The sequence below is a fragment of the Rhinolophus sinicus genome, chromosome 6 (assembly GCF_057876585.1).
Source record: "Rhinolophus sinicus isolate RSI-liver-muscle chromosome 6, RSI-T2T, whole genome shotgun sequence".
NCBI classification, from domain to species: Eukaryota; Metazoa; Chordata; class Mammalia; order Chiroptera; family Rhinolophidae; genus Rhinolophus; species Rhinolophus sinicus.
The window spans coordinates 41044926-41070201 of NC_142506.1; the positions used below are offsets into that span (position 1 = coordinate 41044926).

General features: G+C 54.4%; 6 pseudogenes; 5 read left to right on the top strand and 1 right to left on the bottom strand.

The window, feature by feature from the left end:
* On the bottom strand, positions 1-17257 carry LOC141572651 (testis-specific Y-encoded-like protein 4; annotated as a pseudogene).
* Positions 17258-18082: 825 nt separating this feature from the next.
* LOC148757859 (5S ribosomal RNA) lies at positions 18083-18202 on the top strand (annotated as a pseudogene).
* Positions 18203-19565: 1363 nt separating this feature from the next.
* Positions 19566-19685, top strand: LOC148757860 (5S ribosomal RNA; annotated as a pseudogene).
* A 2034-nt stretch (positions 19686-21719) lies between these two features.
* Positions 21720-21839, top strand: LOC148757861 (5S ribosomal RNA; annotated as a pseudogene).
* A 1338-nt stretch (positions 21840-23177) lies between these two features.
* On the top strand, positions 23178-23297 carry LOC148757862 (5S ribosomal RNA; annotated as a pseudogene).
* A 1344-nt stretch (positions 23298-24641) lies between these two features.
* LOC148757863 (5S ribosomal RNA) lies at positions 24642-24761 on the top strand (annotated as a pseudogene).
* The last annotated feature ends 515 nt before the right edge of the window (positions 24762-25276 follow it).

Consider the following 25276-nt stretch of genomic DNA (forward strand, 5'->3'; position numbering starts at 1 on the left):
TACAGAAGAGGGACAGATTTTATTTTTTCTTCTAGCACATAGAAGACAAAAGTACTAACAATCCTTATTTAGTTTGACAGAGCAATTCTACAAGTACTTACATGGGTTAGGAACATAAAATATCAAGTACCACATTACTATTAGGGCAAGAAATATCAAGTAAGACAGAGTTATGTTTTTCTTCTTGAGATTATTTTCATAAGACAGCGACAATTTGCAAAATTTCAGACTCTTCAAAGATCACATTATTCAAATTATATTTCTAAAAATAGACTATATATGAAGAGATTAGAGCAAACTGATATATTATCAGTCTTCACACTGCACAGGAAACAAGTTTGATATTTTTGCAAACGTTCTCAATTACAAGCAAAAACCAGGCCTGTAAGTGTCAATTTTGCCAGCAAGCAAAAGTGAAGGAATTTGATTTTACTCACAGTGAAATAAGAAGTATATACCATTAATATTCCACATATAAGGTCATTCCTAGAATAATAGAGAGAAAACATCTAGACTTGCATTTTTGTGTATAAAAATCTACTGGTGAATTCAAGGACATAGGAAAAATTGGAGGAAAACTCTCTTCCAAGCATCCTCTTTAAACATTAACCACTTCGATTCTCCCACCCACCTCTCCTGGCAAGAGCATCAAGGCCTCTTCTCCAACCTCAGACCCTGCAAGGATCGTCTTCTCTGACTGCCTTACCAAACCCGCTCCACAGCAGGCTCATTTCTGTGTCTGGGCTTTCAGTTTCTCCAGCCTAGAGCACTCTCCCCACCGCTTTGTATCTAGATCTACTAAGCCCTCGGGGACCTTATGGCAGTGCCTTCAAAAAGAAAAGAGAAAAGAGGAGTGTGTATGTCATCACCACCACTATACCCCTCTGTAAGTAAGACAGCCCTGATAGCACTGCTGTCTCACCTTTTGTTTGTTTCTGAGCAATAACTGCTTGAGAGAGGAAGGGAGCAGAGGGGGGAGGAGGGAAGGGAAAGGGGGGCAAGGAGACAAAGGAAGGAGGAGGAGGGAGAGAGACAGACCAGAAATACATCTTCCTCGGTGCCCCCGGGTGGTTTATTGTCTAGGACTCAGAAAGGCTAACTGTTGGAAGGGACCCAATTCCAACCTTGCTTTGGACACTGTCACATATGACTGCCCAACCTTCCCAAAAACCAATTGAGTCTATGGGTAACCATTTGGGAAGGGAGTGGTTCCTGCATGCTGCCTGGGGTCTTAAGTCCACGGATAGTTCCTGAGGAGGCAGGCCATGGTGACTGTGCAAAGCTCATCCAAAAGACTGAGAATAGGTTTGGGTGGGCCACAGCACAGGCTTTCATACTCACCAGTAACTGGTCACAATGCAGAGTGACCAAGGGCATTAAGCAGATTAACATGATAACACAGAACACATGTCATCTGTTACCTCATTCATGCCTAGTAGCCACCCATCAGCCACCTGATTATTCTGCCAAGTAACCAGCAGGCTGGATGGTACAGGCCCAGGAAAGCAGCTGGGAACCAGTTAGTGGTAGCCTGGAATGTCCAGTTTGGGATCATGGCTGGTATCATCTATTTCAGCTTCATCTTACAGCAGTGACACTCAGACAGCTCACAATAGAGTACAGGGGTCAGTGCATATCTATGGCATCATGTGCTTGGCATTGAAGCAGTGGACAGCCATGCACTTGGAACACGTAACACTTTGCAGAACAGCACCGAGGCCCAGAGGAAGAAGAGCATAGGAATGTAAGCAACAATCTTGCAACTGGTTGAAGACTTAGAAGAACCAAAGAAAAAATAATCCCGTGTGAAGAGAAAGCAGATGGAGGATTGCATGCTGTTGTCTAAGCGTAGAATCCAAGAGAAGGTGGTAAGGAAACTTGTGCAGGAGCTTCTCACAGGTCAGGAGTTAGCCAGACTGCAGCCTGAAGGACCTGGGGCTCTCCACTGGTTGCCTTGCTGGATCTCAAATTCCTCTGTGGGGTCCTTCATCCATCAGGTAATACTGTAGGGGATTGAGCCACAGTTCTGCTTTCATAATCTCAGCAATCCTGTTGAATTCTAGGAGACTATGGTCTAAGAACCAGTTGAAGGAACTGGGGATGGTGTTCCCTTCCTGTTTCCTGTGGATATGGGACTGGGGGTGTTGGCCCTGGCGCCAGCGGATTGGAATGGAAAGGGACACCATCCAGCCAGAGGATCTGCGCTCATATTCCTTGATGAGCCCCTCATTTCAGAAGTAGAGGTTGCTTTGAAAGATGAGCCTGAATTTGCAGCCTATTCTAGGGTGTTTAAGCTCCTCAACTTCCAAATTGATGATGTACCTCATCATGTCTTCATCTTGGCCACTGGTCATAGGTGACAGCTAGGGATGTTTCCGAAAAGCAGTGACCCAAAAACCTGGGATATTCTGGATACTTCCACACTGCATATGGAGCCTTTGCATCCAGCCAAATTGCGCTCCAGCTGAAGGAAGGCCCTGTCTACCTGGGCACTTATGTTTGACAGCTCCTGATCAATGGCCTCTAGTGAGTCCATGCAGTTATTGATCTTCGGACCCCTGGCACCTGTCTTCTGTTTCACTCCTACCACCTTTTTCTCCTTCTGTGTTACCTTCTTTTCCTCCACCACCTCCTCTGCTACTCCCTCCTTTTCTGGTGTCGCTGAGATGGCACACTTTTTTGTCATCACTTCCTTGGCCTTTGCCCCAGACATCATTTGAGACCCCAACTCCCCTGCGCCACAGGCTTCTAGAAATTTCTCCCCAGCAGGACCGCTCAGTTCTCTACGCTGACAGCCATTTTCCTGTCTATTGTCTGCTGCCACTGAGGCAGAGGCAGAGGCTGCTTCCAGGCCCTCCGTAGCCTCATTCTGGCCCATTTTAGTCATCGCACAGCTGCAACTCCCAGCAACTTGAATGCAGAGCACAGGGCCACAGCCCCAGTGGGCCCGAGATGGGCCTCCCTCCAAGGCAGTTTCCAAACTGCCATCACATGTGTCTCCTCGGTTTTCTTGCTCTGGCCCTGGTTCAGGTCCTGATGTCCTGGAGCATGGTCAGGAGTAACAAGGCCACAGGTTTTAGAGACAGGAAGGTTGTTGCCCTCATCCAGGCCACTCATTTTGGTAGAAGTCAGACCCGCAGAATGAGAGAGCGATCCTTGTCCTCTGCAGAAGCCGTATCTTACTGGTTTTGATGATATTGTATATGAGGTTGTTTTCTTAATTTCCTTTTTGCACGGTTCATTGTTCATATATAGAACTGCAACCAATTTCATTTTATTTTTAAATAAAAATTTAAATATCTAAGGTGTACAGCATAATGTGTTGATATACATATACATGATGAAATGATGAGTACAGTCAAGCTAGTTAACATATCTCCTCATAGTTCCCAGTTTCTTTGTGATGCGAGCATCTGACATCTACTCTCTGAACAAATTTCTCGTATTCAATGCAGCATTATTAACTAGAGTCATAATGCTATATGTTTGCTCTCTAGACTTATTTATCCCACAAACTGCAACTTTGTCCCTTCTGACCAACATCTCCCCCTCCCCCACCTCTGCAAATTCCCTATTAACCACCATTCTGCTCTCTGCTCCTGTGTTTGTCCTTTTAGATTCCACATATGAAGGAGATCATGAAGGGATTTTTTTCTTTCAGTGTCTGGAAGCTCAGACGATAAAATCAAGAGTAAACAAGTGGGATTCCACCAACTAAAAAGCTTCAGTGCAGCAAAGGAAACAACCAAATAGAACAGCAGCCTGTGGATTGGGAACAGATACATGCCAACTACATGTCTGATAAGGGGTAGATATCCAATAAAACAGCTCAATAACAAAGAAACAAACAACCTGATTAAAACATTGACAAAGGATCTGAATAGACATTTTTCTGAAGAAGACATAAAAATGGCCAACGGCTGTATGAAACGGAGGAAATTGGTACAGCCATTCTGGGAAACAGTATGAAGGTTCCTCAACAAACTACAAATAGAAAATCCATATGCGCCAGCAGTCTCTTTTCTGTGTATAGAGCCACAGAGAATGAAATCAGAACCTCAGAGAGAGAAATCTCCTTCTTCAGGGGCCTCCCAGGTTGTCAGTGCCCACCAGGTGGCTGTGCCACCCTGAGGGCTCAGTGCCAGGACTGGCCCTCTGTGCCCTGGGGAGGGAAGGGCCCAAAGCGCCCCTTCCTCCCCGGGCCCACCCGGGCTGGCTGGAAGCTCAGGTTGGCTAGATGCCCATGGCAGGGACAGGGGTGCAGGGAGATTGAAAGGCTGTGTCAGGGCACCTGAGGAAGGAGGGCTAGGACGGGGCTGGGGTGGCAGCCTCCCATGAGGCTCCCGGAGCTAATGCTGCCTGTGGGGTCCAAGCTGCAGGAGCAGCTCCCTAGGGAGTCCCACAACCTCCCCTGGAGAAGATCGGCCTCCTGCACTGTCCCTGGGCCAGGGATGCAGGGGAGGGTTACCGGGAGAATATTCCCTACCAATGACCTTCAAGTGCCCAACTTGAAACCCTGGGTTTATTCTAGGGGCACAAGGATGGTTCAACATACGCAAATCCATCAATGTGATACCTCACATAAACAAAATAAAGGACAAAAATCATACCATTATATCAATTGACGCAGAAAAAGCATTTGACAAGATACAACATCCATTTATGATTAAAACACTTCATAAAATAGGTATAGAAGGAAATTACCTTAACATAATAAAGGCCATATATGACAAACCCTCAGCTAATCTCATAATTAAGGTGAAAAACTGAAGACTTTTGCTCTACGTTCGGGAACACAACAGGGCTGTCCCCTATCACCTCTGCTTTTCAACATAGTTTTGGAAGTCCTCGCCAGAGCAATAAGGCAAGAGAAAGAAATAAAAGGCATTCAAATTTGGAATGAAGAAGTTAAATTGTCACTCTTTGCAGATGACATAATACTATATATAGAAAACCCTAAAGATTCCACCAAAAAGCTATTAGAAACAATCAACGAATACAGTAAGGTTGCTGGCTACAAAATCAATGTACAAAAGTCATCACATTCCTATATACTCACAATGAATTCTCAGAAAATGAAATAAAAAAGAATTATTTTGCAATTGTAGCAAAAAGAATAAAATACCTAGGAATAAACTTAAGCAAGGATGTGAAAGACCTATATGCTGAAAACAATAAGACATTTTAAAAAAAAATTGAAGAAGACACAAAGAAATGGAAAGACATTTTGTGCTCATGGATTGGAAGAATCAACATAGTTAAAATGGCCATATTACCCAAAGCAATATACAGATTTAATGCAATCCCCATCAAAATCCCAGTGGCATTTTTTTAAAAAAAATAGAACAAGAAATCATCAGATTTTTTTTGGAACCACAAAAGACCCCTAATAGCCAAAGCAATCTTAAGAAAAAACAACAGTGCTGGAGGTATCACACTCCCTGCCTTTAACTTGTACTACAGGGCAAAAATAATCAAAACAGCATGGTATTGGCAGAAAACAACAGACACATAGACCAATGGAATAGAATTGAGAACCCAGAAATAAAACCACATAAATATGGACAGATAATTTTTGACAAAGAAGCTAAAAACATACAATGGAGCAAAGACAGCCTTTTCAATAAATGGTGCTGGGAGAATTGGATAACCACGTGCAAAAGAATGAAACTGGACTGCTATCTGTCACCATGTACCGAAATTAATCCAAAATGGATCAAAGACTTAAGCATAAGACCTGACACAATAAACTGCATAGAAGAAAACATAGGTACTAAACTTATGGACCTTGGGTTCAAAGAGCATTTTATGAACTTGACTCCAAAGGCAATGGAAGTAAAAGCTAAAATAAACGAATGGGACTGTATCAAACTTAGAAGCATCTGCACAGCAAAAGAAACCATTGACAAAAAAAGAGGCAACCAACAGAATGGGAGAAGATTTTTGCAAAGTGTGCCTCTGATAAGGGGCTAATATCCAAAATATACAAGGAACTCATGCAACTCAACAACAAAAAAATGAACAACCCAACTGAAAAATGGGCAGAGGACCTGAAGAGACATTTCTTCAAAGAGGACATACAAATGGCAAATAGACATATGAAAAAACACTCAACATCACTAATCATCAGAGAAATACAAATTAAAACCACAATGAGACGTCACCTCACCCCAGTTAGAATGGCTATCGTCAACAAGACAAATAGTAACAAGGCTCTGGAGAAAAAGGAACCCTCATACACTGTTGGTGGGAATGCAAATTGGTGCAGCCGCTATGGAAGGCAGTGTTGAGGTTCCTCAAAAAATTATAAATAGAATTACCATATGACCCATTATCCTTCCCCTACCCAAAAAATCTGAAAACATTTATCCATAAAGACACATGTGCTGCACTGTTCATTGCAGCTTTATTTACAGTGGCCAAGACATGGAAACAACCAAAATGTCCTTCGATAGATGAATGGATAAAGAAGCTGTGGTATATATACACAATGGAATACTATTGAGCAGTAAGAAAAGATGAAATAGGAACATTTTTGACAACATGGATGGATGTTGAGGGTATAATGCTAAGCAAAATAAGTCAGACAGAAAAGCAGATAACCATATGGTTTCACTGATGTGCAGTATATAAACCAAAATCAATGAAAGAACAAGAGAAACAAATGAGAAACAAAAACTTATAGATACAGGCATTAGTTTAGTGTTTACCAGAGGGTAAGGGGGGTGGGGGTGGTAGGTGAGGGTAAAGGGGATCAAATATATGGTGGGAAGGAGAACTGACTCTGGGTGATGAACACACAGTGTGATTTATAGATGATGTAATACAGAATTGTACACCTGAAATCTACGTAATTTTACTAACAATTGTCACCCCAATAAACTTTAATTGAAAAAAAAAAGAATCACAAAGTATGACAAATAGAAATCAAGCACTATTTAACTGCTACATTAAGTTCCTTAAAAGTACTTTCTTCTGATTTTGAGGGTGGTTGGTTAATGTTAAAAATATGACCTCTGGAAAGGAAACATCCAATTCATTTCCACCACTGACTGGTTAGGGTACCTGGGTAACCTTAAATTCCTCATTGGTAGAATTGTTAATGGAATGTCTTGTCATAATGTTTATAGGCTATTGTAAATATCGCTATGCCAAGTCACCAATTATTTTTAATTTTAACATTGCTATTTATGAAGAAAAATAATACATTTCAAATTTAGCCATTTTAATAATACCACACATATATAAAGCAATGATTTGAATACTTGAAAGATTTAAATTGAAATACTATACACTGTTAGTTAATTGATCCCTATTAGAAAAGTCAATAGCTTTAGAAGCTGACCTTCTGTACAATTGACTATTATTGTATTTGTCTTAGAGACAAGTGGTAGGAACAGAATCATTAAAGTGAAACATGAAGCATTTGATCTGACAAAAAAACCTGTTATAACTAATAAATGAATTCAGTAATGTGGCAGGATACAAAATTAATAGTCAGAAATCAGTTGCATTTTTATACACAAATAATAAATTATCAGAAAGAGAAATTAAGAAAACAGTCTCATTTACAATTCCATTTAAAAACACCTAGGAAGAAGTTTAACCAAAGAGGTGAAAGACCTGTACTCAGAAAATTATAAGACATTGACTAAGAAACTTAAGAAGATACAAATGGAAGCATAGACCGTGCTCCTGAATAAAATTTAACCTTTATTAAAATGCCCACACTACCCAAAGCAGTCTACAGATTCAATGCAATCTCTACCAAATACCAATGACATCTCTCACAGAACTAGAACTACTAACCCTAAAATTTATATGGCATGACAAAAGACCATGAATAGTCAAAGCAATCTTGAGAAAGAAGAACAAAGGTGGAGGTGTTGCGTCCAGCATGAGAGGGCAGTGGGGAGAGAGAAGGGCAGCGCAGGATTAAGAAAAGACAGTAGCCACGAATACAATGCAAACTGCGGTGCCAAGGGAATCAGCCTCAGGGACTGACCGCCTAATCAGGCCAACACGTAGTTTTCATTGGTAAACTTCTAAAGAGGTGAAAGATGGTTAATCTCAAGATCTGTGTGTTAGTAGCCTGCTGGCTGTCTTTCTGAAAGTTCCCATTGTGTTCCAGCTTGTACTTTGCCTTCACACACGCACATCTCCAAGGAATCCATTGAAGGGGAGGGAGCGATATAATTCCATCGGGCCTCAGTTTGCTGAGACTTCCCCTCAAAGGAGCTTTCCCGATATCTCTCCTTCGGGCCTCAGTTTGCTGAGGCACTCCCTTGTGAAATCCTGGGAAAAGCGTGGGGAGAACAAACGGTTTGGCAGCTGTAAGGCAACATCGAGGTATCACACGAGCTGTAGTCATCAAAACAGCACGGTACTGGCATAAAAACAGATGCATAGATCAATGGAACAGAATGGAGAGCCCAGAAATAAACCCATGCCTATCTGGTCAATTAACCTATGACAAAGGAGGCAAGAATATGCAATGGGGTAAAGACAGACTCTTCACTAAGTGGTTTTGGGAACACTGGACAGATATGTGCAAAGCAATGACACTAGGCCACTTTCTTACACCACATGCGGGAATAAACTCAAAATGGATTAAAGACTTAAATGTAAGACCTAAAACCATAAAATTCCTAGAAAAATACATGGGTAATACACCGCCAGTCATTGATCTTAGCAATCTTTTTTTGGATTAGTCTCCTCAGGCAAGGGAAGCAAAAGAAAAATAAACAAATGGGACTATGTTTAACTCAAAAGTTTTTGCACAGCAAAGGAAACCATCAACAAAATAAAATGGGAGAAAATATTCCACAAAATAGAATGGGAGAAGGTATTCTCAAGTGAATATCCGATAACAGGTTAACATCCAAAATATATAAGGAACACATACAATTTAATACCAAAAAAGCCAAACAAACACAAACAATCTGGTTAAAAATGGGCAGAGAACCTGAATAGACTTTTGTCCAAAGAGGACATACAGATAGCCAATGGACATATGAAAAGATGCTCAATGTCACTAATCATCAGGGAAATACAAATAAAATCCACAATGAGATATCACTTCACACCTGTTAGGATGACCATCATCAAATAAATCAACAAACGATAGGTGTTGGTGAGGATGTGGAGATAAAAGGGAACACTCGTGGACTGTTGTTGGGGTTGCAAATTTGTGCAGCCACCATGGAAAGTAGTATGGAGGTTCCTCAAAAATTAAAAAATAGAACTACCTTATGACCCAGCAATTCCACTTCTGGGTATTTATTTGAAGAAATCCAAAACAAAAATTTGAAAAAATATATGCACCCTTATGTTCATTGCAACACTGCTTGCAATAGCCAAGATATCAAGGAAACCTAAGGGTCCATTGATAGATTATTGGATAAAGATGTGGTACATATATACAATGGAGTATTACAAAGACATGAAAAAGAATAAAATCTTACCATTTGTAACAACATGGATGGACCTAGAGTATATTATGCTAAGTGAAATAAGTCAGGCTGAGAAAGACAAATACCATATGATCTCACTTATATGTGGAATCCAAAAAACAAAAACATGAAGAAACAAAACAGGAACAGGTTCATAGATACAGGGACCAAACTGATGGTTGTCAGATGAGAGCAAGGTTGGAGGTCTGGGGGAAAAAGATAAAGGGACTAAGAAGTTCAAATTGTCGTTACAAAATAGTCATGGGGATGTAAAGTACAGCACAGGGAATATAGTCAATAATATTGTAAAAACTATATATGGTGTCAGGTGGGTTCTAGATGTATTGAGGGATTACCTCATAAGTTATATAAATGTCTAACCACCACACGGTACACCTGAAATTGATATAATATTACATGCATACTGTCACTGAAAAAAGTCACCACCCTCAGCCCAAGGCAACCATTCCCAAATTCCTTCCTCCTCTCCATCTCCTGCTTCCCCTACAATCAGAGGCTGTTCTCTTCCTCCTCCAGGAAGAGAGCCTGGCAAGTTTCCCCACGGAGGAACCATGTTCTCTGCTTGGTGGGAGTGTGTGTGTGTGGTGAGGGTTTACAGATCTGTGTAGACAAGTGACATGTTGTCACTGACCGTGGCCTCACCTGACACCTCAGACCAAGTGAAGTCCTGGCCTGACTTGGAGGGAGATGAGGTCCGTCTCCATGGAGCCCACAGACAGAGCCCCTCACCACAGCTGCATGTGCCAGCTGTGTGGGCTGGCCCCTGGCATGGGGGTGGGGTTCCTCCCGCTGGATCCTTAGATGTGGTTGGCACTTTGTCTCATCTCCAAAGCCCCCAGTCTCATGCTCTGACCTCCCAGCAGCTTCTCTGAGCCCCTCTGTGTTTCACAAAGGCTTCTGCTCACACAGCTCAAGTGCATCCTGCCCTTGAAACTGAGACCTTCAACTGGATGCAGCCAGTTCAGGGTGGTCCCCGTGACACACTGAGCGGCCCTAGATGTGCTTTCCTGACTTAGGGGAAGGGTCCTGTGCTTGGAGGGAGAGGGAGTAGGTGCGGGTGTCCAGGCCGCCCTTCTCCTGTGCTGGATGGCAGGGTCAGGCTGATCAGGTGAGTTATGATGGGGTGCGGCAGGGGCAGGGCAAGTGGGGGTGCAGACTTCCAGCTAGGTGGTCACTCCCAGGTACCTTCATCAACCCCACTCCCAGCACGTCTTCCATCCGCCCCTAAGGTCTCAGCTCCAGGGTCTCCGCACCCTGTTTCCCCAAAAAAGCTCAAAATGGGCAAGGAGATCTGGGATGTAGGAAACTGCATCCTACACCTTAGCATTGTGTTTACATCATGACCAAGAATCTGTACTTCCAGGGATCTGTTCTAAAGTCAGATTCGTGGATGCAGATGTCCCCTTCAGCTCGGTGATGGAAATCAGAAATGGCTCATGTGGTCTCAGACACTGGATCCCAGATGCACATGGTGGGTCCATGCGTGTCTCACATCAGAGAACCCCAAAGACCCTGCCTGCACCTGGACACCAGGCACTGACGTTAGCGGCTGCTGAGCATTATTTGTCCATGTGGACCAGGATGAGTGGATCCCAGCCCCTCTCCATGGATATTAGTGTTCGTTCCAGTTTCCTGCTGTTTGAACCAGTGCTGTGAGGAGAATGCCTTGTAAATACATCTTGTAAAACGTCTTTGAAACATTGCGCAAGCCTGTCTGTGGGTCACATCCTAGGGTGAGCACTGCTGGGGGAGGGGAGCCCCTGTGGACCTGGGATGGGTCCTGTGTCCTGTCCTTCCAGAGGAGGGGCATTTCCCACTTCTGTTCAGGGGTCTGCTGGGACCTCTGCTTGCTCACGGTGTCCCTAGGGCTGGTCACCCCCAGACCAGGACCCTGCCAGTCTGATGGTGACAATGCTCTCTCTGCACTGTTTACATCTGTGTGTCCCCATCAGGAGGACTGGCATTTCTGACATGTATTGGTGGTAGGTGTTGCCTTTTGTTGGAATTGCATGTGATTGCTCTTTGTCATTTTTGAAACATTGATATTTGAGAAGTTTTTGCACCAAAGGGATGTTAAACCTTTCTTTGATTCGGGGTTGTGAAAAATGCTTTGGGGTTTCTGGTTTGTTTTCCAGCTTCTTACATTTTTTGTGATTCTGTTTTGGCCACAGGAAGTGCCAGCTACTTCCTGTCTGTCTTCTAAGGCTGATGTCACATGTGAACAGTGGTGTCTACCCCGAGATTAAGTACATACAATATTTACTAAAAGCCTTTATTTTATACATCTAATAATTCATCTACCTGAGGTTTCACTTTAAAAAAAAATGAGTTCCAATTAAAACAGAAACGAGTTCCAATTAAAATGAATGAGTTCCATTAAAAGATTAATGGGCAGACACAACAGGGAACCTATTCTATGCTTCCATTTAGAGGAAAGAACCAGAATAATTACAGTAACAGAGACAGAAAAGAGATTGGGGTTGCCAGGGGTTGGGGAAGAAGGAATGGGGAGTGAAGCATGTGGGTGATGGATTTCGGTTTGGGAGATGAAATATTTCATAGCTAGAGGGTGGCGATGGATGCCCGGTCTGCGAATGTACTAACTGCTCAGGAATGTGCAATGTATAACAATGTCTGTTGCATTTAATTACAATAAATTTAAACCCCAAATATAAGTCATCACATAAATATGACAAAAAATTAAAATTAAGCCAAACAACAAATGTAAACCATAAGAGGGAAGGGAAAGAACGTTCTGGTGGAGGACAGGGTTAAAGCTGTGGAACAGGAAATAGTTCTGAAGGGCGTTCCAGAGCCAGCCACCCCTGCAGGGGTGCGGGGCGCAGTGACAGCTCCATGTCCCCTGAAGGCACCGGAGCTGGAGCTGGTGCAGGTGATGGCTCTTCCCCTTCCCCTATGGTTGCTGGGCACAGTGACAGGTCCAGGTCCCTTCTCAGAAGGCTGCCCTCTTCTCAGAAGAACCTCGAGGGAGCAGAAAGCATTTTCCAGGGACTGGGAGCACGCTGGGTCATACCAGCGAACCAGGGGCGACAGACTCTTCTGCAGATCATGAGACTCTTGGTGTCACCCCGCATATGCACCGCACATTACAGGAGAATAAGCTGAGGCCTTCTCTCCTGCAGCCTCTCCATACTGGGGTCATCTCCTCCTGGTTACAGGGTCCCAGAGTGGAAGACACAGGACCCAGACCTTGTTCTCTTCAGGTGCCCAGGAATGACCCTGTCTCAGACAGACCCCTGGGCACTTCGAGGTTGTCCTGCCCATCAGCCTGGTGTCTCTGCCCTCCCTATCAGTGGGAACCGGACATGGTGCCCAGAGACTGGATGCCCCTGCCCCATAGCAGAGTTACCTCCAATCTCTTACTTCTTGTCCCCTTGTCATCTCCCAAGTGTGTACACCTCTTCTTACCCCCAGTGTGCATGTGTGTGTGTGTGTGTGTGTGCGTGTGTGTGTACCTGTGTCTGTGTGGAGATGCCCAGAGGAAAGGGCCCCACATGGGAAGGGGACACCAGGATCTCAGGGGCTCTCATTTCCAAAGCAAAAATTGTGGGAGGGTTAAGCCAGGGCCCAGGGTCAGATGTAGGTCATGGCCGTTGTAGTACAGACTGGGGACGTAGCAGGTGCCGCAGTCAGTCAGCCTCGGGGTACAAAAAAAGTGCAGACTGTGAGAGGACCTCTGTTAATATTAAGGGGTGCCAAGTAGATTCTCGAGCTTCTCAGGGCACTGTCCATCAGTAGATTGAAACCCTCAAAATTCTAATGACCAAATATAGAGAAAGACGCCCGTTTCTTAAGGAACTGTGGGTGTGGCTTTTGGTACCCGGATTAAGTTACAATCCACTACACAGAAAACCCACAGAGTGGTTCAAAGAGCTGTATTGGCAAAAGCACTGACTGAGATGGTGCAAAGCGAAGAAAGGCCTGTGGGTCCACTGACTTTCTGCAAGCAGGAAACCCGCTGAGCACATGGCCGTGTCCCAATGTCTCCTTCAGAAGTGGCCAAAGGGAGTAATGAACACGTGGAAAAGGAAGGCGGTCTTAGGGGACAGAGTGAAGGGAAAAATGGACAGGGAACTACTCCAAGTCACAAACATCAGGGAATTCCCTCTCCCCTGGTTAATAAGTCCTAACATTGTCCAAGGGACTGAACTTCCCAGGACTGCGACTGCCCTGTGTTCCCAGTCTTCTTTCTCACAGGACTGCAGTCACATGCTCTCTGTCCCCATGCAGGTGCTGAGCCCGTGGGAGCTTAGTAACTTCTCATTTACTTCCAAGGTGTATGACTTACAGGGCCCTCTGGGAGGGATACCATGAGATCCTGGATTCAAGTCTGATACCCTGATGAGATGGGACCTGGGGGACCTGAGATGCAAGATGGGGTGAAGACACCTGACACACACAAGGGACATGAACTATGGTGGCCAAGACTGAGAGCTGGAGCAAACGGCTTTCAGGGACCTGGGCCTGTCACCTTTTCCTGAACCCATGCCCTTTGCCCAGGACTTTGCAGTTTCTCTGCACCTTGACTGAGACTCCCCAGGAGCCCCTCCCCACTCCCGCTGTTTCCAACAGGGCTGTTTATTCCTGCCTGTCCCCTGGGAGCTTCCAAGCCCCTGGGGACCTGGAACTAGATTACTGCCCCTCCCTCACCTTGTCACTCCTATACCTCCTAATCTTCCCTGGGCAGAACCTCTCCTGGATTCATACCTGGGGAAGTGGAGGACTTTGCCTCCACGTGGACCGTCGGCCCCAAGCCCTGACTCTCACTTTATGACCTCCCACTCTGCAATGGTCTCTCCCACTCAGCCCCGCTACAGCCACCTGATACCCGCCCAGGTGGCTTTGACGTCCAGGGCCCCACATTCTTTCCACCCACTCTGACCATATGCTCACTCCATAGGTCACACATGCTCCCCACCAGTCCCACCTTTCCACTTCACCCCTCCCACCTGCCTGTACCCCTCAGGCTGTGACTGACTGCCATGCATGCCTGTTTATGTCTCCCTAGTCAATATTTTGAAGCGGCTGATGGTATTAGGAGGTGGGGCTTTGGAAGGTGGGGCTTTGGGAGGTGGGTGATGAGGTTTAGATGCAGTCAGGACTGTGGAGTCCTCAGGATGGGATTGGTGCCCTTAGAAGAAGAAGAGACCAGACCCTTCTCTCCTGTCTAGCAGGACCCATGGAGAAGGCAACCATCTGCCAGCCAGGAAGAAGACACTCTTCAGAAACCCACCATGCTGGCTCCCTGAACTGTGAGAAATAAGTGTGAGCCCTCAGACCTGTGGCGTCTGTGATGGTGCATGAGCTGCATGAGGCAGAGGCCTCGCCTTACCAATGCCCTCCCTTCTGAGTCCCGATGTCCCTCCATGGGCCTGCCAGCCCCACACCCTCTACAAACTACCAGGTGTGCCCTGGCCACCAGGGCATGTAGACCAGGCCTTCCTCTTGTATGTGGACAGCATGTGGAGCTCTCCACCCTTCCCCAGGCTTAGAGGAGAAACAAGGAGTTGCCCCCACCAGGACTCCTCCCATTGCACTGGAGGGCTTCCCAATGGCCTCAGAGAGTCTCCCCTGATGCCACCCTCCAGGCCAGAGGAACTAGGCTGGTCTTATCACCCTGGTCTCAGGTGTGTCCCCCCACCCATGTTCTTAGAGGCAAAGGGGCCGCTGGGGAGCCAGTGGGGTCAGAGACTTCCTAGCATGTCTCTCTGACCACAAACCCGAGGACCCTCCACCACTTTCCTTCTCTCTCTCTTTCTATCTCATCTCTATCTCTGGGCCAGGACCTCATGGGCATAGTTACTCTGGAGCACAACCTTCTTTCTGTTTTTCTGCAGAATTAATGTATGTGACTGGCACCCTGCAACATGGGCGGGGGGGCGTGCAGAACTGGGGCTGTGAGCTCTAAGCCAGGAAGCCTCTCTTCCTGCCCATGATCACCCAACCCCACCCAGGAATACCCTGTTGCCCCTCCTCCACCCTTAGTTCGTGGGGGAACTGTGCATGGCTGGGGGTTGTAAGGCAGCCTGGGAGCTTCATTCCTCATCTTCCATGAATTCAATCAAGCCTCTATTTTTCTGGAATTTTCTGCAGGACAGCTGGTTCTACAGCTTACAGTAAACTTCCCAACGCCCACTGCTTGCCCAGTGCCCCATGGACTACAGCAACCTCTCCCACCTTCAGCCCTTTGAATTTTAGGGGCAGGAGATAATGGGGGTTGGGGCTCTGGGGACTGTCACTGTGCCATTTCCAGCCTGACCCACATCTCCCCCTTTCCCCTCCTGGATCAGTGATGCCTTGGACCATTTGAGGTTAGCCAAGGGTGTGTGGCAACCAACAGGCTCATCCACTCACCTGGTAAATGCAAGGGCCCACTTTGTAACAGCAACACAGATGACCTCAGCTTTCCTTTCTCTGTGCCCAAACATAAAAGGCCCATGCCCAGGTGACCAGGGCCCAAGGGGGCACAGGGCTGGGCATTGGGTGCCATGTGTTGGAGTTCCCTTCCCTGGCAGCTTCCTGGGGGAGATTGTCCTTCCAGCTCACCCCTGCACCCCATCCCACTGACTCTTCCTGCTGTAAACCCACACTACCGGAACAGCCGCAATTCACAGGCCTATGCCCACAGCCGCCTTCACAGAACCTCCTACCTGGCCAGTGATCCCATTATTCCAGAACATGTCCTGTTCATTCTGCCTGCCCTCTGCCAACCTGGCATCTCCAGGCCACCTTAGACCACATCTGTCTGGGGTCCTCCATCCTGCACCCCGAACCCCAGGGCGCTGGGTCGGTGGACCCATGGTTGTCAAGTGAGTTCGGCAGTCTGGCCTGTCCCTGAAAGAGGCCATCAGCCCCCTAAGGATCCCTCTGTTCCCACTGGCCAGCCGCAGTGGCCCCGACACACAGGGCACGAAGAGCCGGGACAAACCAGGGGACGGCGGGAGCAGCACCCCAACACAACACGCGCCATCGACTCCAGGGGAGACCACAAGGGAAGAGTAGGCACGCAGGCACACAACCCTCACAACAAGGGTGCCTGGGGGCTGCCACTCTCCTACCGCGGGCGGGTCCCTGGGCGGGGCTCAGAGCCCACTGGACCGCCAGAGACCCTGGCGGCCCGCTCCGGGGGCTTCAATGGTGACTGCCAACGCCCAGGCAATGCCTCCTTAGCGGCGGGCACGACCACACTCAGGTGGAGAAGATGCCATTTCAACACAGCCTCAGTGCGTCCATCCAGTCCATGTGCCCGCCTGTGCGTCCCTCCCCCCCCCCGCTCCCCATGTCTCTCTGGCTCTGTGACGTGCCAGTTGGGCTCTGCCTCTCGCTCAGGAGCTCTCTCCCGCGTGCCAGCCCCCTTTTTCTCTGTCTCTGTCCATGTCTCTCTGTATGTCGAGAAACATACATGTACATATACGTGTATATTTCCATCTCGTTCCCTCTTAAGCCTCCTCCCGTTCTGTCTGTCGGTCCCTGTCCTGCGGGGACTCTAGTCCCCGTCCCCGCACAAGAACGCAGGATATGGTGAGGCCAAGAAGGAACACCAACGGAGCCACGGATAGGGGGCTGATAGCACCATTTCTCACGGGCGGCTGGCTTGGAGACACGGCAGGCCGGAGCCGCCCGATCCCCAACCGGTCGGCCGCTTCTCTGCCAACCCACCGACACACCGACCGTCGACCCACCAAGCCGGCCCACTGCAATCCGCGCCCCTCTGCAATTTGCAGTCCACCACCCGCGCTTCCTAGCTTGGCCAACGCAGCACCTCCGGGGGCCCATGGCCAACTGGCAACAGCTGATGGCCAAGCGGTCACAGCTGATGACCATGCAGCCCCCACGCAGCACCCCTCCACGCGAGGCCCAGAGCCTCAAACTGCTCTCTGGGAGTCTGTCCCCAGTCCCCGTCTGTCTCTCTCCGCCACTCTCTTGCTCCGTCTCTGGCCTCTCTCACCTCCCCGGGTCAGGAGACGTGACGTGTAGCCACTGAAGGGACCGGAGGTCGGGCGGGACTCCGGGTGCTGACGAGGGGCGAGGGCCCAGACTGAAGGCTTGTGACGAAGGGTGGCTGCAGACCGGAGCTCCTGCACCCTGGTGGCGCGGGTGGCTCTCCCTGGCTTTGGGCCAGTGGGTGGGGCCGGCCAGGGCCAGGGCCTGGGTTGCACGTCCCTAGGGCCGGAGGGGACTGAGAGGACCCTGCGCCCCCCTCGGTGGCCCTGAGAGGTGGGGGCAGTCCAGCAGCAAGGGGGGCTGTGCGGTTGTGGGGCTGGGATGGGGGATGAGAGGGGTTGGGGTAGGGGCCCGGGGTAAAAGCCGTTCGGGGCCTGGGGAGTCCCAGGATGCCCGGGCGCCCAGATATCTGTCACAGTCAGGGAAGTGACCGAGGCCCGTGGAGCCACTGGGGGGGCGCGAAGGGGCCTCGCTGTGTGCCAGGAGTAGCCCGTCGCCCACACCAGCGGCGTCCGGAGGAGGCGGGGAGCGGGCGGGAGGCGCTCAGGCAGACATGCTCGCCACCCGAGCGGCCCAGCAGCATGGCGCGCGCTCAGGAGGCAGGTCGGGAGCAGGCTCTTGGAGCGCCGGGAGCCGGGTCCAGCGCCTAAGGCCATACCGCCCTGAACGCGCCAGATCTCGTCTGAACTCGGAAGCTAAGCAGGGTCGGGCCTGGTTAGTACTTGGGTGGGAGACCACCTGGGAACACCTGTAGGCTTTTGCTCGCCTCTCCTTTTGCATCGCCGCCCCGGCGTGGCTCCCTCCGAACCCCTGCCGCCCCTTGCCCCTCTGCAGCCGCCCAGCCAGCCGAAGGTCCCCCTGGCCAGAGGCCGGTCAGCCACCCGGCACTACAAGCTGGCAGCCCCGGCGGCACACCAGGCCCGTCGGCCAGTGCTCCCCCCCCACACACTCTTCTTCGTCCTCTTCGGTCCCGCAGGCCGTCATCCGGATCCCTTGGCCCAGCGGCGGTCGCCACCGCCGCCGCCGCCGCCGCCGCCGCCACCAGCGCTGCCCTGGCCCCCGCCGCCACCACCAAAGCCCCCGCCATCACCGCGTTTCCCACACCCCCCGCCAGCGCTGCCCTCCCCCCTGCCCCCGCCGACACAACGCCGCCGCCGACGCCATTGCCGACCTCGCAACCCTCCCTCGCCGCCGCCGCCGCCAGCGCTGCTCATGATCAGCCCCCGCTTCTGCGCCGCCGCCGCCGCCGCCGCCATCACCACGCTCCCCACCCCCTCCGCCAGCGCTGCACTCGCCCCAGTCCGCGACCCCGCCGCCGCCAACGCCATACTCCCTCATTCAGCCTCCTCTGCTCTCCCCGCTGCCGCCGCCGCCATCACCCCTCTCCCCATCCCCGCCTCCAGCACCGCCCTCTCCCCCGCCCCCACCCCAGCCGCCGGCCTTGCCGTACTACCTCAATCTCCGGCCTCTGCTCTCCCGGCCTCCGCGCCAGCACCGCCCTCACGCCCTCTCCCGCCACCGCCGCCGCCGCCAGCGCTCCCCGCTCCCCAGTGCCCACCGTCAAAGCCCCCATTGTCGCCGCCGCCATCGCCGCCCTGGAGCCATCCACGCGGTTGCCATTGCCTACATCGCCACCCTCCCCTGCCTCCGCCGCGGACGCCGCCGCCGCCGCCGCCGCCGCCGCCGCCGCCGCCGCCGCCGCCGCCGCCGCGGGGTTCTCCCACAACTCCCAGGCCCAGGGCTGCCTGCTGGTGTAGGCCTCCACCAGTCTTGGGGGTGCGGTTGGGGGTAAACCTGGTGGCGGTAGGGGGGCGGGGTGTATGCCGGTCTGGGTCCTGGGGAATCCCAGGATGCCAGAGTTCCACGACTTCTGGCACCATCAGGGAAATGGCAGTGTCCCATGGAACCTCCGGTGGCGCGAAGTGGCCTCGCTGCGGGCCAGGAGTGGCCCGCCGCCCACGCCAGGGGCATTCGGAGGAGGCGGGGAGCCAGACTGGACGGGGACGCGGTGACGGCGGAGCCGGCCAGCGGGTCGATGTTCGCCACCAGAGCGGAGCATCTGCATGGCGCGCGCTCACGAGGCAGTCCGGGAGCAGGCTCTTGGGGCGCGGGGAGCCAGGTCCCAGCGTCGACGGCTATACCACCCTGAACGCGCCCGATCTCCTCTGAATTCGGGAGCTAAGCAGGGAGGGGCCTGGTTAGTACTTGGATGGGAGACCGCCTGGGAATACCTGTAGGCTTTTGCTTGCCTCTCCTTTTGCGCCGCCGCCCCGGCGTGGCTCCCTCCGAACCCCTGCCGCCCCTTGCCCCTCTGAAGCCGCCCAGCCAGCCGAAGGTCCCCCTGGCCAGAGGCCGGTCAGCCACCCGGCACTACAAGCTGGCAGCCCCGGCCGCACACCAGGCCCGTCAGCCAGGGCTCCACCCCACACCCTCTTCTTAGTCCTCTTCGCTGAGGCAGGCCGTCAGCCTGCAGCAGTTATCCAAGCCTGTGTCTCCGCCGGCAGGCACCTCTACCCACACCCCCGCACGCCCCCTCCCATCGCCCACAAGAGCCAGGAGCCCTCCCTTCCCGCCGTTCGTGGTGGCCCCAACACACAGGGCACAAAGAGCCGGGTCAAACCAGGGGACAGAGGGAGCAGCACCCAAACACACCGCACGCCCTTGGACTCCAGGAGAGACCACCACAAGGGGAAGTGCAGGCACGCAGGCACACAACCCTCACAACCAGGGTGCCTGTGGGCTGCCACTCTCCTCCCTTGGGGGGGGTCCCTGGGCGGGGCTCGGAGCCCACTGGCCCTCCGGCCTGGCCCGGGGCCTTCAAGGGTGACTGCCAATACCCGGGCACTGCCTCTGTAGTGGAGCCCAGCCCCGGGCACGACCACACTCCGGTGGAGAGGCTGCCACTTCAACACAGCCTCAGCGAGTCTGTCCCAGTCCATGTGCCCGCCTGTGCGTCCCTCCCCCCCGGCCCCCCACGTCTCTCTGGCTCTGTGACGTGCCTGTTGGGCTCTGCCTCTCGCTCAGGAGCTCTCTCCCGCGAGCCAGCCCCCTTTTTCTGTCTCTGTCCATGTCTCTCTGTATGTCGGGATACATACGTGTACATATACGTGTATATTTCCATCTCGCTCCCTCTTACGCCTCCTCCCGTTCTGTCTGTCGGTCCCTGTCCTGCGGGGACTCTAGTCCCCGTCCCCGCACAAGAACGCAGGATATGGTGAGGCCAAGAAGGAACACCAACGGAGCCACGGATAGGGGGCTGATAGCACCATTTCTCACGGGCGGCTGGCTTGGAGACACGGCAGGCCGGAGCCGCCCGATCCCCAACCGGTCGGCCGTTTCTCTGCCAACCCACCGACACACCGACCGTCGACCCACCAAGCCGGCCCACTGCAATCCGCGCCCCTCTGCAATTTGCAGTCCACCACCCGCGCTTCCTAGCTTGGCCAACGCAGCACCTCCGGGGGCCCATGGCCAACTGGCAACAGCTGATGGCCAAGCGGTCACAGCTGATGACCATGCAGCCCCCACGCAGCACCCCTCCACGCGAGGCCCAGAGCCTCAAACTGCTCTCTGGGAGTCTGTCCCCAGTCCCCGTCTGTCTCTCTCCGCCACTCTCTTGCTCCGTCTCTGGCCTCTCTCACCTCCCCGGGTCAGGAGACGTGACGTGTAGCCACTGAAGGGACCGGAGGTCGGGCGGGACTCCGGGTGCTGACGAGGGGCGAGGGCCCAGACTGAAGGCTTGTGACGAAGGGTGGCTGCAGACCGGAGCTCCTGCACCCTGGTGGCGCGGGTGGCTCTCCCTGGCTTTGGGCCAGTGGGTGGGGCCGGCCAGGGCCAGGGCCTGGGTTGCACGTCCCTAGGGCCGGAGGGGACTGAGAGGACCCTGCGCCCCCCTCGGTGGCCCTGAGAGGTGGGGGCAGTCCAGCAGCAAGGGGGGCTGTGCGGTTGTGGGGCTGGGATGGGGGATGAGAGGGGTTGGGGTAGGGGCCCGGGGTAAAAGCCATTCGGGGCCTGGGGAGTCCCAGGATGCCCGGGCGCCCAGATATCTGTCACAGTCAGGGAAGTGACCGAGGCCCGTGGAGCCACTGGGGGGGCGCGAAGGGGCCTCGCTGTGTGCCAGGAGTAGCCCGTCGCCCACACCAGCGGCGTCCGGAGGAGGCGGGGAGCGGGCGGGAGGCGCTCAGGCAGACATGCTCGCCACCCGAGCGGCCCAGCAGCATGGCGCGCGCTCAGGAGGCAGGTCGGGAGCAGGCTCTTGGAGCGCCGGGAGCCGGGTCCAGCGCCTAAGGCCATACCGCCCTGAACGCGCCAGATCTCGTCTGAACTCGGAAGCTAAGCAGGGTCGGGCCTGGTTAGTACTTGGGTGGGAGACCACCTGGGAACACCTGTAGGCTTTTGCTCGCCTCTCCTTTTGCATCGCCGCCCCGGCGTGGCTCCCTCCGAACCCCTGCCGCCCCTTGCCCCTCTGCAGCCGCCCAGCCAGCCGAAGGTCCCCCTGGCCAGAGGCCGGTCAGCCACCCGGCACTACAAGCTGGCAGCCCCGGCGGCACACCAGGCCCGTCGGCCAGTGCTCCCCCCCACACCCTCTTCTTCGTCCTCTTCGGTCCCGCAGGCCATCATCCGGATCCCTTGGCCCAGCGGCGGTCGCCACCGCCGCCGCCGCCGCCGCCGCCGCCACCAGCGCTGCCCTGGCCCCCGCCGCCACCACCAAAGCCCCCGCCATCACCGCGTTTCCCACACCCCTCGCCAGCGCTGCCCTCCCCCCTGCCCCCGCCGACACAACGCCGCCGCCGACGCCATTGCCGACCTCGCAACCCTCCCTCGCCGCCGCCGCCGCCGCCAGCGCTGCTCATGATCAGCCCCCGCTTCTGCGCCGCCGCCGCCGCCGCCGCCATCACCACGCTCCCCACCCCCTCCGCCAGCGCTGCACTCGCCCCAGTCCGCGACCCCGCCGCCGCCAACGCCATATTCCCTCATTCAGCCTCCTCTGCTCTCCCCGCTGCCGCCGCCGCCATCACCCCTCTCCCCATCCCCGCCTCCAGCACCGCCCTCTCCCCCGCCCCCACCCCAGCCGCCGGCCTTGCCGTACTCCCTCAATCTCCGGCCTCTGCTCTCCCGGCCTCCGCGCCAGCACCGCCCTCACGCCCTCTCCCGCCACCGCCGCCGCCGCCAGCGCTCCCCGCGCCCCAGTGCCCACCGTCAAAGCCCCCATTGTCGCCGCCGCCATCGCCGCCCTGGAGCCATCCACGCGGTTGCCATTGCCTACATCGCCACCCTCCCCTGCCTCCGCCGCGGACGCCGCCGCCGCCGCCGCCGCCGCCGCGGGGTCCTCCCACAACTCCCAGGCCCAGGGCTGCCTGCTGGTGCAGGCCTCCACCAGTCTTGGGGGTGCGGTTGGGGGTAAACCTGGTGGCGGTAGGGGGGCGGGGTGTATGCCGGTCTGGGTCCTGGGGAATCCCAGGATGCCAGAGTTCCACGACTTCTGGCACCATCAGGGAAATGGCAGTGTCCCATGGAACCTCCGGTGGCGCGAAGTGGCCTCGCTGCGGGCCAGCAGTGGCCCGACGCCCACGCCAGGGGCATTCGGAGGAGGCGGGGAGCCGGACTGGACGGGGACGCGGTGACGGCGGAGCCGGCCAGCGGGTCGATGTTCGCCACCAGAGCGGAGCATCTGCATGGCGCGCGCTCACGAGGCAGTCCGGGAGCAGGCTCTTGGGGCGCGGGGAGCCAGGTCCCAGCGTCGACGGCTATACCACCCTGAACGCGCCCGATCTCCTCTGAATTCGGGAGCTAAGCAGGGAGGGGCCTGGTTAGTACTTGGATGGGAGACCGCCTGGGAATACCTGTAGGCTTTTGCTTGCCTCTCCTTTTGCGCCGCCGCCCCGGCGTGGCTCCCTCCGAACCCCTGCCGCCCCTTGCCCCTCTGAAGCCGCCCAGCCAGCCGAAGGTCCCCCTGGCCAGAGGCCGGTCAGCCACCCGGCACTACAAGCTGGCAGCCCCGGCGGCACACCAGGCCCGTCGGCCAGTGCTCCCCCCCACACCCTCTTCTTCGTCCTCTTCGGTCCCGCAGGCCGTCATCCGGATCCCTTGGCCCAGCGGCGGTCGCCACCGCCGCCGCCGCCGCCGCCGCCGCCACCAGCGCTGCCCTGGCCCCCGCCGCCACCACCAAAGCCCCCGCCATCACCGCGTTTCCCACACCCCCCACCAGCGCTGCCCTCCCCCCTGCCCCCGCCGACACAACGCCGCCGCCGACGCCATTGCCGACCTCGCAACCCTCCCTCGCCGCCGCCGCCGCCAGCGCTGCTCATGATCAGCCCCCGCTTCTGCGCCGCCGCCGCCGCCGCCGCCGCCGCCGCCGCCATCACCACGCTCCCCACCCCCTCCGCCAGCGCTGCACTCGCCCCAGTCCGCGACCCCGCCGCCGCCAACGCCATACTCCCTCATTCAGCCTCCTCTGCTCTCCCCGCTGCCGCCGCCGCCATCACCCCTCTCCCCATCCCCGCCTCCAGCACCGCCCTCTCCCCCGCCCCCACCCCAGCCGCCGGCCTTGCCGTACTACCTCAATCTCCGGCCTCTGCTCTCCCGGCCTCCGCGCCAGCACCGCCCTCACGCCCTCTCCCGCCACCGCCGCCGCCGCCAGCGCTCCCCGCTCCCCAGTGCCCACCGTCAAAGCCCCCATTGTCGCCGCCGCCATCGCCGCCCTGGAGCCATCCACGCGGTTGCCATTGCCTACATCGCCACCCTCCCCTGCCTCCGCCGCGGACGCCGCCGCCGCCGCCGCCGCCGCGGGGTTCTCCCACAACTCCCAGGCCCAGGGCTGCCTGCTGGTGCAGGCCTCCACCAGTCTTGGGGGTGCGGTTGGGGGTAAACCTGGTGGCGGTAGGGGGGCGGGGTGTATGCCGGTCTGGGTCCTGGGGAATCCCAGGATGCCAGAGTTCCACGACTTCTGGCACCATCAGGGAAATGGCAGTGTCCCATGGAACCTCCGGTGGCGCGAAGTGGCCTCGCTGCGGGCCAGGAGTGGCCCGCCGCCCACGCCAGGGGCATTCGGAGGAGGCGGGGAGCCGGACTGGACGGGGACGCGGTGACGGCGGAGCCGGCCAGCGGGTCGATGTTCGCCACCAGAGCGGAGCATCTGCATGGCGCGCGCTCACGAGGCAGTCCGGGAGCAGGCTCTTGGGGCGCGGGGAGCCAGGTCCCAGCGTCGACGGCTATACCACCCTGAACGCGCCCGATCTCCTCTGAATTCGGGAGCTAAGCAGGGAGGGGCCTGGTTAGTACTTGGATGGGAGACCGCCTGGGAATACCTGTAGGCTTTTGCTTGCCTCTCCTTTTGCGCCGCCGCCCCGGCGTGGCTCCCTCCGAACCCCTGCCGCCCCTTGCCCCTCTGAAGCCGCCCAGCCAGCCGAAGGTCCCCCTGGCCAGAGGCCGGTCAGCCACCCGGCACTACAAGCTGGCAGCCCCGGCCGCACACCAGGCCCGTCGGCCAGGGCTCCACCCCACACCCTCTTCTTAGTCCTCTTCGCTGAGGCAGGCCGTCAGCCTGCAGCAGTTATCCAAGCCTGTGTCTCCGCCGGCAGGCACCTCTACCCACACCCCCGCACGCCCCCTCCCATCGCCCACAAGAGCCAGGAGCCCTCCCTTCCCGCCGTTCGTGGTGGCCCCAACACACAGGGCACAAAGAGCCGGGTCAAACCAGGGGACAGAGGGAGCAGCACCCAAACACACCGCACGCCCTTGGACTCCAGGAGAGACCACCACAAGGGGAAGTGCAGGCACGCAGGCACACAACCCTCACAACCAGGGTGCCTGTGGGCTGCCACTCTCCTCCCTTGGGG